General features: G+C 45.7%; 1 protein-coding gene across 2 annotated transcripts in view; it reads right to left on the reverse strand.

The window, feature by feature from the left end:
• The window catches only part of LOC126236678 (uncharacterized), a 271,112-nt gene that overhangs the window by 117,073 nt on the left and 134,043 nt on the right, over positions 1-19,996 (reverse strand). The window contains exon 1 of one of the 2 annotated variants that reach the window (XM_049946165.1): positions 3,267-3,978. The exons of the other annotated variant lie outside the window; for it this stretch is intronic. The gene's annotated coding sequence lies outside the window, so the exon portion shown is untranslated. Of the gene's footprint in view, positions 1-3,266; positions 3,979-19,996 lie in introns of those variants that run through there. 2 annotated transcript variants of the gene reach the window in all.

Here is a 19,996-nt window from a genome sequence, read left to right on the forward strand (position 1 = left end):
GTGTCTCCTCCACCTTTTTTTTCTTGTTTCCTCCATTTTCACGTTTCGCTCATGTCTTCAGTCTCCAGAAATCTATAGAAATCGGATGCCTTAGGTCAAATATGATATTTTCTTCAGTACGCGTTCTCCGACCTTTGAGATCCTACGACACAGTAGTGAAGTAGCAGTAAGAACTTCATTGCGGAACATGAACGTTGTGTAGGCGGCAGCTGTATGAATCAAGTGCACTGTTGCCATACAAACCATGTTGGTGGAAGATGTCTGTCTGGTAGTCGTCGCCGCCTTATGATACAACTTGACGATACGACTCTGTTATAACAGTGTGCATTTACTGTCGCGGACCGAGTGAAAGGCTTCTCCTCGAAGGAGGAAGGCAGGAACTTGCGCCCTTGGAAGGGGCCACGGGGCCTGTCTCGCCAGTCCACACTCTGGCTCGCAACAACAGCGGGGTGCCACTCACTCAGCCGAAGTTGCGTTTTGTCTGCGCGTGACGTTACGCGAGAGCCAACTGCTTGTCGTCGCCCATAAAAATACATAGCTGGAAATTCATTTCAGTTTATGTGCATATGCATACAGACATAATACGAGGGGCGTTCAGAAAGTAAGCTCCGATCGGTCGCGAAATGGAAACGACTATGAAAATCCGATAAAGCTTTGCACAGATGTGTTGGGTAGTGTCTCTAGTATAACCCCAGTTAGCATCACGTCGCTCTTCTCATTTCTGAGCTCGCAGTGAGTGCGTAAAGATGTCTAGAAAATAGTGTCTGCCGCCAAGTACGAGGGCCTGGTGAGAAATTTCGCCTGAAGCTATGCAGCTAACATTACATAACTGTCGTGCTGTTTCTTCTTCAAGACAATTCTCAGCCGCATTCTGCAGGGGCAATGAAGATGCTCCTGCATCGTTTTCAAATGGAAATGTGAGATAACCCACAATACAGTCCGCAATTGTCTCCCCCTGAGTTTCATCTCTGGTCACATGAACCGCTGTCTTTGAAGACAACATTTTGACACAGACAACGAGGTGTAGGCCAGCGTGGAGAATTGGCGGAAAGCACTGGCGGCTGCCTTCTATGATGAGGCTATTGAAAAGTTGGTACAACGCTATGACAAAAGTCTAAGTCAGAACGGCGACTACGTAGAGAAGTAGCTGAAAGGTGTAGCTAATTGTTACAAGTAAAACATTTCTGATGTTCACTGTGGTTTCAATTTGGCAATCGATCGGAGCTTACTTTCTGAACAGGCCTCGTATTAAAACAATGAAATCACAATTACACACAAGTTATAAAAGTATACTGAAATTTTGATTCTACAATTTAGACATTTTCAGTCTTTTAGCGCAAATTACTTTCGGTGCATTTTCCTTTACGGTACATAAATGTCAGGCTTTTATCCTTATGAAACATTCTTTTCTGCTTTATTAAAACCCCACCTCTCCCTTTCAAAATCAAAGTGTTATAATAACAAGGCTCTCAAATATACAAATTTAGGCTATGACACAGAATAGCCATAGTTATGAACAAAGAACAACACTTGACTTTTCTGTTTAGTTTTACACCTCAACACTATCAGGATAATTTCCTAACTTATTCTCATCTTCTGAAGGTTAATATTCCTAAGAAATTCTTCCTTTAAGAAAAATTTCGTTGCTGACGCTCCAATAAAATTACAAGTTTGCATAGAGAGGTTTGTTTGGATATAATACTTCCTTATCTTTTTGAGTCAGTTCCTTCTTCTGTCATCTTGCTGTGCATTTATTTCCTTGATGTGCTGCAGTCGGACGTAAGTCCTAACACTAATAAATCATTAATAATCTCTTCTGAATCTAACAAATCATTTACTTTTTCACATATAACTCCTCGAAATGGAGAAAAGAAGACATTGACACCGGTGTGTCAGACCCACCATACTTGCTCCGGACACTGCGAGAGGGCTGTACAAGCAATGATCACACGCACGGCACAGCGGACACACCAGGAACCGCGGTGTTGGCCGTCGAATGGCGCTAGCTGCGCAGCATTTGTGCACCGCCGCCGTCAGTGTCAGCCAGTTTGCCGTGGCATACGGAGCTCCATCGCAGTCTTTAACACTGGTAGCATGCCGCGACAGCGTGGACGTGAACCGTATGTGCAGTTGACGGACTTTGAGCGAGGGCGTATAGTGGGCATGCGGGAGGCCGGGTGGACGTACCGCCGAATTGCTCAACACGTGGGGCGTGAGGTCTCCACAGTACATCGATGTTGTCGCCAGTGGTCGGCGGAAGGTGCACGTGCCCGTCGACCTGGGACCGGACCGCAGCGACGCACGGATGCACGCCAAGACCGTAGGATCCTACGCAGTGCCGTAGGGGACCGCACCGCCACTTCCCAGCAAATTAGGGACACTGTTGCTCCTGGGGTATCGGCGAGGACCATTCGCAACCGTCTCCATGAAGCTGGGCTACGGTCCCGCACACCGTTAGGCCGTCTTCCGCTCACGCCCCAACATCGTGCAGCCCGCCTCCAGTGGTGTCGCGACAGGCGTGAATGGAGGGACGAATGGAGACGTGTCGTCTTCAGCGATGAGAGTCGCTTCTGCCTTGGTGCCAATGATGGTCGTATGCGTGTTTGGCGCCGTGCAGGTGAGCGCCACAATCAGGACTGCATACGACCGAGGCACACAGGGCCAACACCCGGCATCATGGTGTGGGGAGCGATCTCCTACACTGGCCGTACACCACTGGTGATCGTCGAGGGGACACTGAATAGTGCACGGTACATCCAAACCGTCATCGAACCCATCGTTCTACCATTCCTAGACCGGCAAGGGAAGTTGCTGTTCCAACAGGACAATGCACGTCCGCATGTATCCCGTGCCACCCAACGTGCTCTAGAAGGTGTAAGTCAACTACCCTGGCCAGCAAGATCTCCGGATCTGTCCCCCATTGAGCATGTTTGGGACTGGATGAAGCGTCGTCTCACGCGGTCTGCACGTCCAGCACGAACGCTGGTCCAACTGAGGCGCCAGGTGGAAATGGCATGGCAAGCCGTTCCACAGGACTACATCCAGCATCTCTACGATCGTCTCCATGGGAGAATAGCAGCCTGCATTGCTGCGAACTGTACTAGTGCCGACATTGTGCATGCTCTGTTGCCTGTGTCTATGTGCCTGTGGTTCTGTCAGTGTGATCATGTGATGTATCTGACCCCAGGAATGTGTCAATAAAGTTTCCCCTTCCTGGGACAATGAATTCACGGTGTTCTTATTTCAATTTCCAGGAGTGTACATACCAGCCAGCGTTGTGTTCTTCTTCTTCCGTGTCCGGATGCACCAATTATATCTTCCCTTCCCAGAAATTAGCAACGTAGATTGCTTTGTCATTGACTTTCAAAATATCATCTTTAGTGTATGCCATAGACATATCTGGGCAGATCAGTAGGTGGTCCAAGTCCTGTATTGCTCCGCATTCACACCTGTCGCCATCACTGTAACCCCATTTAAATAGGTTTGATTTGCACCCAGTTACTCCAGTGCGCAGCCGGTTTAATGACCTCCAAGTTGTAAAGGGTAGTTGAGATCCTGCAGATCCCTCCTCAAGTAGTTCCATTGTGGAGTGTGGCACCATTTCTTCCCAAAGAGATAGCCGTCTTGCGGCGGGCTTGGTGGCGAGCTCTTCAGTAGTTTCAATGAAACTCCTGCGGGATTTCAGCCGGACACGTTGTTTTCGGTGCATATGCATCGGGTGTCGAGGATCATTCTTTTGTTTTGATCTTTCGATCTCGGCGGCTACTTGTCTGCGGATAGTGGGTGGTGCTATGCCTACGATGGGGTAAATGATGTCTGTGGGAGTTGGTTTGAGGCATCCTGTGGCAATACGTACAGTTTCGTTTACGGCGACGTCAACTTGCTTAGTGTGGGCAGAGTTCCTCCAAACTGGCGCCGCATATTCCGCTGCTGAGATACTCAGCACCAGACCCGTGGTGCGCAAAACATGTGGTTGAGCTCCCCACGATGAACCTGTTAGCTTCCGCAGTATGTTGTTCCTGGCACAGACCTTTTTTTTTAGTGTTGTGACAGTGCTGCTTAAAAGTAAGTATTCTGTCCAATGTTACTCCCAGGTATTTTGGGCTGTTTGTATGTTTCAGCTCTTCCCCTTGACACATGACTCGGAGTTTCCGTTTGGCTTGTTTGTTCCTAAGATGCAAGGCGGATACTTGAGATTTACTAGGGTTTGGTTTGAGATTATTGCCGTCGTAATAGGTAGCAAGTTCTGTTAAGGCTCATGTGAGATTCTCCTCCACTTGTTGAAAGGTTTTATCCTGTGTGGCCACTGCTGCATCATCAGCATATATGAACATTCGTGTCTGGCGGCTGATGGGAAGATCATTGGTATAGATGTTAAATAATATTGGAGCCAAGACACTACCCTGTGCAAGTCCATTTTTCTGTGTCCTCCAACGGCTGTTTTTAGATTGTAAGATTACATAGTAGCGTCTGTTTTGTAGCAGACATTGCACGAACATAGAAAGAGTGTAGTCCTTAGTGACATTATACACTTTCTGGGTAAGCAACTTATGGTTAACTGTGTCATATGCAGCACTGAGATCCAGGAATGCGACCCCAGTTACTTCTCCTCTCTGATAGCCGTCTTCGATGTACTGTGTGAGATTAAGAATTTGGCCACAGCATGATTTTCCTGGTCGGAATCCAGCTTGTTCGTTAATGAGGGCTTTGTCCACATAATCAGCTATGCGTTTGAGGACCATTCGCTCCATCACTTTAAATAAATGACAAAGCAGTGATACAGGCCGGAAATTTTTAGCTTCAGCTGGGTCTTTCCCTGGTTTTAGTAACGCAATAACCCGAGCTTTCCTCCACAGTTTAGGAATTTGCATTGTTGTAATACAGTTATTCATTAGCTCTAGGATCCATGCTTGTACTCCCGGTCCAAAATTTTTAATTTGCTCAGATCTCAGATCGTCGAGGCCAGCGGCCTTATTGTTTTTCAAATCATTGATGGCATCTTGTAGCTCCTGAATGAAGAACGGGCGAGCTAGGAAGCTAATCTCCTCGTTCAATTTTCTTTTAATTTTGCCATTCCTGATCTTCCTTTTAGTTTTTCCGTTCATGAGTAGTTGGTGAGCTATCTGATCGGGTGTAACTTCGCTGTAATTTGGTTGTGGTTCTGTTGGGTCGTTGTTGAGACTTTTGACCAGTTTCCATGCCTTCCTACTGCTGTGCTTCATGTCCGTCTCTTGTAGGAAGTTGCACCACTTTTCCTTTCTCGCTTCGGAGATACCAGACATCAGTGTCTCACCTGCCTGGATCGTTTCCTCTGAGAAGGGGTCCTTATTGTATAGTTCTTCATACTTTTTCAGAGCTTCCTTGCTGCTACCATTTAGTGCAGCGATATACTGGGTGCGGCACCCTCTAGGTATGCGCCGTCGAGAGATTTTCTTGACGAGGTCTATAAAAGTTTCATATGATTGTATCTCTGGTTTAATTTCCAAGATCTCCTTATCAAGGTCCTCTGTAAAAAGTTCCCAATGAGCTTTTTTGAAATTGAAGCGTCTCTTAAAGGGCATTACATCTGATTTGATTACTGCAGTAATGCAGCAAGTTATTGCTCTGTGTTGCGATCTTGGAATTGGGTCCTCGATTTGCTTTACAGTTTGCAGGGATACCTTTTCGGAGACAAAGATGTTATCTGGATTAAATCCTCGTTTCCATCTTCCGCTGTTAAATGATGCAGGCAACTTTGGGTCATGTATCAATTTCAGTTTAGCCTGGTCTGCCCAGGTCTCCAGCATTTCGCCATCATCATTTGTCTCTTTATAACCCCATGCGAGACCGTGACAGTTAAAATCTCCTAGTACAACTTTAATGTTTTTTGAATGGAAATTTCCAGGCTCCGTAAATTTGAACCTCGCACTGGGTGGTTTGTACACGGATGTTACAGTACATGAATGTAGCTCAATAGTTCAAATTTCTATATTTTTTTCGCAGGTCAGAGCACAGGAGCATACGTCTAAGTTCGGTTTCACAAATATAGCACTTCCGTACCTTTCGTGTGGTCTCTCGAGAACTAATTTCATGCCCTGTATTTTTGGTCTATGGCTAGTTGGTGCTCTGTGCGTTTCTTGTAACACTAAAACATCACAGTTGTTTCGTTTGCACATGTCAGATAGTAAAATTTCTTTATTTACAGATAAGCCTTCAATATTGCAGGAAGTTGTCACTAGTGATGGTCTTGATAAAGGCCTTTTTTGAGTCTCTTCGGAGAGTTGTTTTGTCATCTTTGGTTTTGGTGCTCCGGTGTTTGCAGGATTGGCCGACTAGGTCGTTTCCAGGGGACGCCCGATTGCTTGTTGTTCGAGTGGTGAACGCAATCTTCGTGGAGGCTCCTGCAGTGTCCCCCCAGCGTTGTGTAGGATCTTCAAATAAATCATGGATGCCATTAAATACTCTTTTATTGCGCTCACAATGTCGCCGATATTTCCTATGAAAATAACCTCTTAAACTGAACTTCTTAACTTTCATCCCATACTAGGTGTAGTTATAAAATAATGAGACTACTGCTGTAAAGGATTGCACTACAGAAACATACATATTTAGCTACTGACACCCCCAGTTACACGCCTGCTCCATCCCTACAACGCTCCATGAGAATTTTCCATTGTGGAATCAGTGCTGTAAGTCTTCCTCTGCAAGCTCCTTGTGGTGCGTGCTCTTTTTTCTTTCACTTCTTCAACTTGAAATGCAACTTTTAATGCAAATTTGACTTAGGAAAATAGATAAAAGTTACATGTTGCTAGGTCAGGCGAATAAGGTAGGATGCTGTACTTCGCCAGATACCACTTAATAGACAATGCGGTATTCGTGATGCAGAACCCATGACTTGTTCTTCCATAATTCGTGTTATTTCTTTCTTACTTTGTCAACGAGTGTAGCAAGAACCTCAAGGTAGTAATGTTGATTAATAGATTAACCTTCAGGAACCCAATGAAGAGACAGAAATTTCATGAATATCTAAGAAAACAATCGTCATCGTTCATTCGAGCTTTTTTCGCTTTCGGTGATGCTGGGGCCCTTCCTATGCATCAACTGGAGCTTAGCTTCCGGATCGTAAGTGAAAAACCATTATTCGTCACGTGTTATCATTCTTTCCAAGAAATTCAGATCATTTTCAGTGGTATTCAAAGTGTCATTCTAAATATTTTCACGAGCTTCGTTTTGTTAGATTGTGAAAATTTTCGGCTCTTGTTTTACAGGCGCTTTTCTCATGTTAACTTGTTTTTGTGAATATGGCTTACGTATTCTTTGTAAATACCTACAGTTCCAGCAAACGATTGAATACTCAAGCGACGGTCAGATCGAATCAGATTACTTACGTTTTCGATATTTTGATCCGTTTTTGAGGTCAATGACGTCTCGGACAACAATCGTCTTGAACATGTTGTCGGTTATCTTGGAAACGCTAGAACCACTTAAAAACCGGCGTACGTGATAAACTGTCTTCCGCATACACTTTTTTAGTAACACAAAGGTTTCAGTAGCAGTTTTTCCAAGTTCCGCGTGAAGCTTCACGTCAATTCGTTGCTGTACTGTTTCACTTATCAATTTTCCGGCAAAATGGAATAACAGCGCATACACAAACGAAGACCACTGTCACACTGATGCCGAATTCGACTTAGAAGGCTTCACGCTTCATACCTATTGGTCGTTTACCTTTGAGGCGTGCGTATTTACTCTGTGACAGCATCGGTATTGTTACTTACAGCCACACCTCGTATCACAGACGTACTACCTGAAATCGGCTGATGCCTAACTACCAGAGCGCTGGCACGTAGTTTCGCAGTTATCCTCTTAGTCAGCGTCCGTCCTGGTTTGGTAGGCGTATAAGCTCAGTAGACAAAATATTACTCATCCCCTTGAAAGAGCACACTGGTCGTTTCGGAGCGCTGTAGCTGGTGGAGAAGTGTCACTTGGTCCTCCACCACCGACCTAAGTCACGGATGTGAAGTGGTGAGTGCGTGCTGAGCATACCGTATAGAATCGGCGCGGTAATAAGGACCGCTGCGGAGACGTGACAGAATGACAGAAACCACATATGTCGCTTGGGTGTGCCCATACCATACGGTAAAAGAAGTTGCCCGATTTGTCGGAGTATCGACAACATTGCGTAGGAATCTGAAAGCAGTAGACATTTGGAGTCGGGTACACTGCAAAGGCACATAAAGTAGCACGTGTTCAGTGGGCCAAATAACAGAGAAACTGGATACTAGCTGACTGGAGGCGCGCAGTATGGTATGACGAGTCGCCATTTTGCCTCTCTTCAAATGATGCAAGGTGCCAAGCTAGCCGACGAAAAAATATTTATATAGATATGTCGTGTCTGCTCTGTCGGACAAAAAATGGTTCAAATGGCTCTGAGCGCTATGAGACTTAACATATGAAGTCATCAGTCCCCTAGAACTCAGAAATACTTAAACCTAACTAACCTAAGGACATCACAGACATCCATGCCCGAGGCAGGAATCGAACCTGCGATCGTAGCGGTCGCGCGGTTCCAGAGTGAAGCGCCTAGAACCGGTCGGCCACAAGGACCGGCTCTGTCGGACATGTCCGACAGAACGGACACCACATATATGTATGAACGACTATGGCTTTAGGTAGTTTCAGTGTGGACGCACCATATCTTCCGAATCCCTGTGGAACTTAGCGAATGCCACGAGTAGTCGGGGTAATGGATGATGTGCTACTTGCACGTGACAGGTTAAGGATTTGGGTTGGACGGGAATCGTATCCGGATAGCCGAGGCGGTCCCTACCCACTGCTAGAGACGGCCTCGGATTCGTACACGTACAGGATAGCACTTTAGCAATTTAACTCAGCGTGATTGAAACTAGGGTAGACAACAGATTCGTCTGTCGGGACTCTTGATCGACGAACTGGCACCAGCTTCTCGAAATGAGCCGCTGATGATGAAGAACATTTCCCAACCATTTCATCAGATTATAGACTTTTCCCCTTGAATACAGCTGCGTTATGACAGATCTACCGGCCAATGGGCCGGGGACAGTGCGCCACATCTACTGAACAATCATGAGCAAGCGCCCCGCCAACCATGTGGCAGTACGTCATTCCACAATTCACCATAACACCCTTCACATAGAAACACTGACAACGTGCTAATTAACGGCAAATAATCCACCAGATCCCCCCCCCCCCCTGCCCCCGCCATGAATATGCTGAACTCACCACTATGCCAGGTGTGTCAGATTAGAGAGGATGACGCCAACCGTTTTATGTGTGGCCCCTCTGCAGAAGTGTGGCATCTAGTGAAGAAGGTGATTTCCTTCCTTCTCCACATAGGAAACAAACCATTCGCCCTACGATTGTTATTTTCCCGGTCAGAACGTACTACGCACGAGCCAAGACAAATGCGGCGACATGGCTACGAGCCCAAGCTTCGCGACGGGCCGAAGAATGTGCTCAACTTAGGAAACACCTGCATGAACGACGTACAGCACTTGTGTGCAACCCGAAGTACCAACAATATTTTTCTGATTTCCTGGGGAGTGCGTCACGAGATCCTCCGCGCAGTTGGATCGTTCCGGGTATGAGAAGCTGATGTTAAACACGACGAAGAGGCACACTTTGACCATGATGAAACGCTTATTTCCTTCAGTTCTACGAGACGACGTGCCCGGAGGCAGAAGCGCCGGAGAGGAATGGGCTTATACTAACGCACCAGCAGAGATTTTTTTGTTCTTAGTCACTTGAGAACGCGTATCACTTCCTTAGTGAAAGCGTGCGGTGGATGATATCGTTGTAAACTCAAAAAAAGGTTCTTTTGTTTCGTTTCCAAAACAAGAGCCGTTAAGGCAACCGTTCTAGAGAAGCGGAGCGTCATGGTTCGAGTCCCAGTCAGGCACACATTTTCAGTGTTCACCATTGATTTATTTCAGTGCCTATAATCGACTGAAGTCCTGATTTCTCGTAATATGAAAAATTATTTATACAGTAACTGTAATAATCTACGATTTTCCGCCTAAAGGTTGCATATATTCAAATGTGGCCCACATTTTCTCACATGACAACGCCGCTAATAGCATTCCTTCATTCAGCGTGGCTCGTGCAATCACCTCAAACACGGTAGGGACTGGCGCTATATCGGCCGCTTAACCTAATCAAAATGATGATGTAAGTATCAAAATTAGCATACCGGTCTCAGGAGAGGTCCCTTACAGCATTGCGGTAGGGTGAAACCCACTACAAGTGATAAACTTCATATTCCATTGATCATTTTGCAATATGCTTCGTAATTGGTAGATAGCAGGTATAGTGCTCCATTACACTACACCAGCACAGACAAAGCAAAGTGTACTGATTGCTTGAAGGTTCCGCCTCACTTCGTCTTGTGACAATCGAAACTCCCAACCCAGGTGTATGTAAATTTGCGTTAGGTCTGGTGGTGCCCATTCTGTCTGATAACAAATTCTGGGAAATTACTTTAACGTAGAGAAACGAAACATACAATTCTCGTGTATTTAATTTTCATGGATAAAATCTTGTGTACATTCAGCTGTATTTCATTAATATACTGTTATTGGATAATGCGTTCAGCCATTTTATTGGTGGATTTAATTCACATGATCGATTTCAAGACTACACAATTTCATCTTTAGATGTGGCTATGGCAGTGCAACCAGTCGAGACACTGAAATACATATAAAAGGTGCCCCCTTGTGCTTTTAATAACTGATTGATTGGATTGATTGAATTTAACCTTAATTTTGAACTTTAACAGTAACTGGGATACACCTTCCGCCATATCAAATGGACTTGGTGGAGCTATTGTGCTCCCTATCAAGAGCAAGCAGTGCCTCTCTACTGTGCAATATAGTTTGAAGTCGGTAAGAGAACATGATACTGTACCCTGAGATTAATGCGAAAATGTCCATAGAATCTGACTAAATGACTTCAGTACGACTAAACAGGGAACGAATTTGGATGATTTAAAACAGCATTTCTCAAGCAAGGACAACTCTTCTTATTAACCACGGAGGTGGAAACGGGCCGGTGGATGCATGTAAGCGAAAAGACTAGCGAACCATACTCCATGGAAAGGACGTTCATGAAAACGAGGTATTATCTCCTCGAAGGCCCTTCTTTAAAGACAGCTAATACTTATTACACGAATAGCATCTTTTGTCCAACTATTTCCTAGTTTTCTTGCAATCGTCCACTGTTAGCAAATCGTCGATATTCTGCCAGTAATACAATTTCAGCCTGTCACAAACGTTGACCGCAACCTCTACTCCGATGAAGGGCAAAATTCTGCGATCGCGAGACAGCTGCCGCTACTGTCGTGAGCACGGTGAACAGAAACATGGGTGTGCTATTGCGAATGTTTTCACCTTCACTGCAACTGCTGAACTGTGACGGGCGAGCTAAAGCAAGTTCAAATATCTGCGAGCGTTCGAGAAAAATGTGTAAAGTCGTTTATTCTTTGTTAACATGCCAAACTGAACTGTTTACGCCCGCATCTCGTGGTCGTGCGGTAGCGTTCTCGCTTCCCACGCCCGGGTTCCCGGGTTCGATTCCCGGCGGGGTCAGGGATTTTCTCTGCCTCGTGATGGTTGGGTGTTGTGTGCTGTCCTTAGGTTAGTTAGGTTTAAGTAGTTCTAAGTTCTAGGGGACTGATGACCATCGATGTTAAGTCCCATAGTGCTCAGAGCCATTTGAACCATTTTGAACTGTTTACGGGCCCACAATACGCTACGGGAAGTCAGAAGGTACGTCAGTGAAGCATTTTATCTTTACCAATCCCGCAAGTTTCTTTGCTGATGCATCTCACATATTGAAATTTACCACTTGCAACAACCATTTCCTGGACAAAGGTTTGGAAATACAGAAGACTGCCTCTTCGGATTGTTGCATCACACACAAAGAAGTGATTTTTTGTACAAAGTATAGGACAATCGTTTATTCATGAAAGACAAACAAAAGGTCAAATCTGTTGCACAAATGTTCTCTCATTCAACTATGAAAGCTTTGCATTATTGCGATGAGGATTTCCTTACAAATTTCTGGAAATCTATAGCAAATCTTTTTATTAAATTCAATAACTGGTTTGACGGTTTCACTTCGAGTAAACCCTTCACTTCTCAAAGAAAGGAGAATAGTTTCGGACTTTACTTAATTGAGATAGAGAAGATATTAAACAAAAAGAATGTATTTAAAGAGAAAATACAATATACGCTTCCAAATGTAAACTTGTAAGCTTACCTTGCAATTTGACATTTTAATTTCCACGCAGTCGTTGAAAAACATTTTTCAATGTCTTCATAAGTGCTCTGGGGCAAAATATCTGCTTACTGTAAAACTTAGCCAGGATGTTCTCGAAAACTTTTCAAGTGTCATAAGTATGTGCCGAATGTATCATCATCCCAATCAATTACAATCTATGTACATACGGCACTGACAAACATTCGTCGATGGAAAGAAATGTTGAAGATGATAATGATAATTGACAGCTAGACTGTGCTTGTTCTGCGAGGGTTGCCCAGAAAGTAATGCACCGCATTTTTTTTCTCAGCCGAAAACAATGCTACGAATGCGAAACATTACGTATGTATTATTTGAAGTCGCCTGAGTGAGCGCGCCAAGTTTCCGTCCCTTCCGACAGATAGCGTAGCTGCAGGACAGTTTCAAACTGGCGTCTGTAGGTGATGTACGTTGCGTTGCCGTCACTGAATTTCTCACTGCAGAGAGAGAAACTGTGGGCAATATTCACAAACGCTTGTGCAAAGTCTATGGGGCATCAGCTGTCGACAGAAGTACTGTTAGTCGCTGAGCACGGAGGGTGAAGCCATCAGAAGGCGGTTCGGTGGAGCTCCACGATTTGCAGCGGTCGGGGAGACCATCCGCGGCTGTCACAACTGACCTAGCCCCCTCGGACTTCCACTAGTTTCGGCCATTAAAGGATGCCATTCGTGGAAGACATTTTGACGACGAAGAGGAGGTGATTCACACAATGAAGCACTGGCTCCGCCACCAGGACAAGGATTGATACCGACAGGGCACACACGCTCTTGTTTCGCACTGGAGGAAGGCCATGGATCGGGCTGGAGATTACATGGAAAAACAGGATGTTTAGATAAAATACCGTTCTTTCGTGTGTGTAATTCTCACTATATTCAATAAAGAATTGACGAAGGAAAAGAATTCGGTGCATTACTTCCTGGACAACCCTTGTAACGCAAAAATCTTCAGGAAGTCGACAAAGGATTGAGAAATTGAAAATAGAAGGAAATTAATTTGATAAAGTAAGCCGGCGCAAGCTGAAAGGTGAAGGATGCAGTCATTTAGCCGGCTATTCTTGTTTTAAAACTCCGAAGTAAACACACCAGCACATGTACAGGAACAGATTAAACTTCTGCCGACGATGGTTTATGCAACACATCGTCCTGGATACCATGTCTAAAGGATCATTGACAACATAAAGTGCCAGTTACAGGATTATTAACATAATAGAGGACTCTTTTGTAAATTTTCATGGCTGTGTTAGTTATGAATTGAAAGTGAGATACTGAGAAAAGTAAGAAAATTACACTCCTGGAAATTGAAATAAGAACACCGTGAATTCATTGTCCCAGGAAGGGGAAACTTTATTGACACATTCCTGGGGTCAGATACATCACATGATCACACTGACAGAACCACAGGCACATAGACACAGGCAACAGAGCATGCACAATGTCGGCACTAGTACAGTTCGCAGCAATGCAGGCTGCTATTCTCCCATGGAGACGATCGTAGAGATGCTGGATGTAGTCCTGTGGAACGGCTTGCCATGCCATTTCCACCTGGCGCCTCAGTTGGACCAGCGTTCGTGCTGGACGTGCAGACCGCGTGAGACGACGCTTCATCCAGTCCCAAACATGCTCAATGGGGGACAGATCCGGAGATCTTGCTGGCCAGGGTAGTTGACTTACACCTTCTAGAGCACGTTGGGTGGCACGGGATACATGCGGACGTGCATTGTCCTGTTGGAACAGCAACTTCCCTTGCCGGTCTAGGAATGGTAGAACGATGGGTTCGATGACGATTTGGATGTACCGTGCACTATTCAGTGTCCCCTCGACGATCACCAGTGGTGTACGGCCAGTGTAGGAGATCGCTCCCCACACCATGATGCCGGGTGTTGGCCCTGTGTGCCTCGGTCGTATGCAGTCCTGATTGTGGCGCTCACCTGCACGGCGCCAAACACGCATACGACCATCATTGGCACCAAGGCAGAAGCGACTCTCATCGCTGAAGACGACACGTCTCCATTCGTCCCTCCATTCACGCCTGTCGCGACACCACTGGAGGCGGGCTGCACGATGTTGGGGCGTGAGCGGAAGACGGCCTAACGGTGTGCGGGACCGTAGCCCAGCTTCATGGAGACGGTTGCGAATGGTCCTCGCCGATACCCCAGGAGCAACAGTGTCCCTAATTTGCTGGGAAGTGGCGGTGCGGTCCCCTACGGCACTGCGTAGGATCCTACGGTCTTGGCGTGCATCCGTGCGTCGCTGCGGTCCGGTCCCAGGTCGACGGGCACGTGCACCTTCCGCCGACCACTGGCGACAACATCGATGTACTGTGGAGACCTCACGCCCCACGTGTTGAGCAATTCGGCGGTACGTCCACCCGGCCTCCCGCATGCCCACTATACGCCCTCGCTCAAAGTCCGTCAACTGCACATACGGTTCACGTCCACGCTGTCGCGGCATGCTACCAGTGTTAAAGACTGCGATGGAGCTCCGTATGCCACGGCAAACTGGCTGACACTGACGGCGGCGGTGCACAAATGCTGCGCAGCTAGCGCCATTCGACGGCCAACACCGCGGTTCCTGGTGTGTCCGCTGTGCCGTGCGTGTGATCATTGCTTGTACAGCCCTCTCGCAGTGTCCGGAGCAAGTATGGTGGGTCTGACACACCGGTGTCAATGTGTTCTTTTTTCCATTTCCAGGAGTGTAGTATACAGATGAAAGCTGTACGGGTCTAGTCGCGGGGAAAGGATGCGGGTAAGCCACGTATCCGTTACACCGTTCTCGTTCTGCTCTGAAGATTCGCAGACCAGGTGCAGGCATAAATGCGCCGACCGGCCATGTGCCATCGTCTGCAGCCGTTCAGGTATGCGGGTAAGCTGTGTAACGTCTGTACTCGCAGCTGGCAGAAGCGTAGCAACGTAATTTCGTTGAGCAAAAAGCGAGCGTGGTGTCGCAGTGATTAAGACAATGGACTCGGTAGTCGTATTTGGAGGGAGAGGGTTTGGTATTCCGCGGCGTCCCAAAACCGCTTCAGGTGAGTATCGATTCAGGCAATGTCGATGTAAATACTAGGAAAGGCCACGTCTAATGTCCTCCTCTGACCTTGTAAACCTGAACTAGTCTACAGTGACATCGACGGCAAAAGGGCGTTACTCACCGACCCTCTATGTTGAAATCAAAATCATAAAAGAGTCTTCGGGCTAATACGATTGTTCGTGGACTTTCACTCGTACGAGTGGGTTAGCTGCAGTTTTCGGAGACAGCGTCCTTGACGCTCTATATCTAAATGTCAATCCAACATACGAAACATCATTTTTTGAACCGAAAACAAAATTTTTTGCTATAGATCCCGTTAGTTATAGACTTCGGGACTATCGGTTCCTGGTAATAATTTACACAAATCTCAATTACTCGACTTGCCGTAAGGAGTAAATAGAGATCAACTAACGAAAAACGAAAGTCGAAATATTTAATATACACGCCACAATCCAGTATAAAGTATATAACAGAGGATAACGGAGAAAACGGTGTACCTATATTTCAGTACCCTTCAATTTCTCTCGCAAACAGTGTGCGATAAAAATAAACTGCATTCCTCCGTACGCTGAGTAATAGACATTATTTTGTTTTCCTGCTACTTACGCGAGACGTTCGATGAAGGCCCCGCTGATGACGAGTTCAGTAGAGGCGGAGCCCAAGCTCGGAAAGGAAATCGGCTGTTTCTTTTCAAAGTAACCATCCCGGCATTCGCTTTGAGCGCTTTGGGAAAACCACGGAAAACCTTAATCTAGTCAGACGGGAATCTAAATCACCGTCTTTTCGAATATGTGTGTATTATTTTACCACAGCTTTACTGGCTTGATGTTCCATGACGGGAGTTGTATAATTTTAGAATATGTCTGGAATGTTGGTTCTCTAAACTCATCCTGATCGTTACACGAAAACGTTGCCTTTCTTGCAACATTCCACCTTAATTCTCAGAACATCTCTGTAAAAACTTATATTTTCACCGTTTACATTTGTACTCTGTAAATACTCTGGCAGAATGTCATCTATTTGCGACATATAATAAGGCTGGAGAGTAAAACCAATGGCTACTTGTAATGTTATCAAATGGCTCTGAGCACTATGGGACTTAACATCTGTGGTCATCAGTCCCCTAGAACTAAGAACTACTTAAACCTAACTAACCTAAGGACATCACACACATCCATGCCCGAGACAGGATTCGAACCTGCGACCGTAGCAGTCGCGCGGTTCCGGACTGAGCCCCCTCTATAAGAGATCGATATGTAGACGGCTGAAGGGTATTCATCCTTGCTTTCTGAGTTTTCTAAGTAGGTTCTTTAACATTTCTGTTACAGTTCCTCACGAGGCAAACAAACTTGTGACCATTATCATCGGACTTTTTTGTGTGCGCTCGATGAGCCCTAGTTGACCAACTTCACATGGGTCTCATACACTTAAGCTGTATTTATTCAGAAATTGCAGTTTCCAAGTACCCTATCAGCGATTCAATGTGTGCCATTTCCGTTATATACAGCTGAGCTTAAGTGATTGCTCCATTTAATATCTCTATGAAAACACACAGACAGGAAAAAAATCGCAACACCAGGAAGGAGTTTGTGCGACATAAAAGAAAGTTAATAGGCCTGTTACTACACTACTGGCCATTAATATTGCTACACCAAGAAGAAATGCAGATGATAAATGGGTATTCGTTGGACAAATATATTATACTAGAACTGGCCATTAAAACTGCTACACCAAGAAGAAATGCAGATGATAAACGGGTATTCATTGGACAAATATACTAGAACTGACATGTCATTAAATTTTCAGGCAATTTGGGTGCATAGATCCTGAGAAATCACTTCCCAGAACAACCACCTCTGGCCGTAATAACGGCCTTAATACGCCTGGGCATTGAGTCGAACAGAGCTTGGATGGCGTGTACAGGTACAGCTACTCATGCAGCTTCAACACGATGCCACAGTTCATCAAGAGTAATGACTGGCGTATTGTGACGAGCCAGTTGCTCGGCCACAATTGACCAGACGTTTTCAATTGGTGAGAGATCTGGAGAATATGCTGGCCAGGGCAGCAGTCGAACATTTTCTCTATCCAGAAAGGCCCGTACAGGACTTGCAACATGCGGTCGTGCATTATCCTGCTGAAATATAGGGTTTCGCAGGGATCGAATCAAGGGTAGAGCCATTGGTCGTAACACATCTGAAATGTAACGTCCACTGTTCGAAGTGCCGTCAGTGCGAACAAGAGGTGACCGAGACATGTAACCAATTGCACCCCATACCATCACGCCGGGTGATACGAATACACGCTCCCGATGTGCGTTCACCGAGATGTCGCCAAACACGGATGCGACCATCATGATGCTGTAAAGAGAACCTGGATTCATCCGAAAAAATGACGTTTTGCCATCGTGCAGCCAGGTTCGTCGTTGAGTACACCATCGCAGGCGCTCCTGTCTGTGATGCAGCGTCAAGGGTAACCGCAGCCATGGTCTGCGAACTGATAGTCCATGCTGCTGCAAACGTCGTCGAACTGTTCGTGCAGATGATTGTTGACTTGCAAACGTCCCCATCTGTTGACTCAGGGATCGAGACGTGGCTGCACGATCCGTTACAGCTATGCGGATAAGATGCCTGTCATCTCGACTGCTAGTGATACGAGGCCGTTGGGATCCAACTCGTCGTTCCGTATTTCCCTCCTGAACCCACCGATTCCATATTCTGCTAAAAGTCATTGGATCTCAAACAACGCGAGCTGCAATGTCACGATACGATGAACCGCAATCGCGATAGGCTACAATCCGACCTTTATCAAAGTCGGAAACGTGATGGTACGCATTTCTCTTCCTTACACGAGGCATCACAACAACGTATCACCAGGCAACGCCGGTCAACTGCTGTTTGTGTATGAGAAATTGGTTGGAAACTTTACTCATGTCGGCACGTTGTAGGTGTTGCCACCGGCGCCAACCTTGTGTGAATGCTCTGAAAAGCTAATCATTTGCATATCACAGCATTTTCTACCTGTTGGTTAAATATCGCGTCTGTAGCACGTCATCTTCGTGGTGTAGCAATTTAAACGGCCAGTAGTGTACATCTGAATGATCGTGTCTACTGAAATTTTTCGCCAGTCGCATTGTAACGGTCGTGAGCGTTAGCTACCTGTGAGTTGGACGTGCCGAATTGACGTTAGCCAGGAATTCCTCTAGGACGGCAAAGACGCCATTATCAAAGCGTCTCTGAATTGAATGTGGTCGTGTAATAGAGCTACGGGAAACTGGATGTTCCTTCTGCGATACTGCAGAAGTCTTGGCAGGAATGTAGCCACTGTACATGATTGCTGGCGGCAATGGTCGCGAGAATGTACGGTAGCAAGAGGACTGGGCTCCGGAAAGCCACGTGGCACTACTCAGAACGAAGACTATCGTGTTCGGCATATGGTTCTAGCGCATCTTACTGCATCTGCAGCAGCAATTTTTTCAGTAATTGACACCACAGCGACACAACGAACTATTAAAAATCGGTTACTTCAAGGACAGCTCCGAGTCAGACACCCTGTAGCGTGTATTCTACTGAGCCCAAACAACAACCGTTTATGACTTCAGTGGTGTCAAGCGAGAGCTCATTGGTGGACGGGGTGTAGATCTGTTGTGTTTTCTGATGAGAGCTCGTCCTGCCTCGCTTCCACTGATGGCCGTTTGTTGGTTAGAAGGAGGCCATTTCCTGCACTCAACCTCTCTGCGTGCTAGACACATTGGACCTACACCTGGAGCTATGGTGTGGGGTGCTATTTTGTATGACAGCAGGAGCATTCTCGTAGTTATCCCATGCACCCTGACTGCAAAACTGTACGTCGATCTGCTGATTCGATCTGTTGTGCTGCCATTCACGAACAGCATTCCAGGGAATGTTTTACAATATGATAACGCTCGCTCACATAACGCTGTTGTAACCCAAAATGTTCTACAGAGTGTGAACATGTTGCCTTGGCCTGATCGATCACTAGATCTGTCTCCAATAGAGCACGTATGGGATATCATCGGACGAAAACTCTGGCGCCATCCACAACTAAAATTATGCGTCCATGTATTGAGAGACCGAGTGCAACAGCCATGGAAGTCCACGCCACAAACTGATATCCGGCACTTGTACAACACAATGAAAGCACGTTTGCGTGCTTACACTCAACATTCTACAGGTAACAGCAATTACATTTTCAGTGGTTTACCTAGCACTTACACTAACCTGTGATCTTGCAACGTTAATTACTTGAATATGTTACCTAGACAAATGTATTCTCGAAATTCCATTACTCTACATAAATTATTTTTTAGTGTTGCGATTTTTTTCCCGTCAGTGTATTTGTACGGTGTAACTGCCTATAGTTAGATGTGGTTAGTAGCAACTATTAGATTAGATTAGTACTTGTTCCATAGATCATGAATACGACACTTCGTAATAATGTGGAACGTGTCAGGTTAATAAAAGGTGCCTATACAAGATATTACATTACACAAAATATTACATGAGACTTAATTTTTTTTTTTTGGGGGGGGGGGGGGAGGGGGTTGAGGAAAAAAAATTCATTTAATGAGTAGAAGGAGTTGCCATTAAGAAATTCTTTTAATTTCCTTTTAAATGCTATATGGCTATCTGTCAGACTTT

The sequence above is a fragment of the Schistocerca nitens genome, chromosome 2, assembly GCF_023898315.1.
Source record: "Schistocerca nitens isolate TAMUIC-IGC-003100 chromosome 2, iqSchNite1.1, whole genome shotgun sequence".
Lineage (NCBI taxonomy): Eukaryota > Metazoa > Arthropoda > Insecta > Orthoptera > Acrididae > Schistocerca > Schistocerca nitens.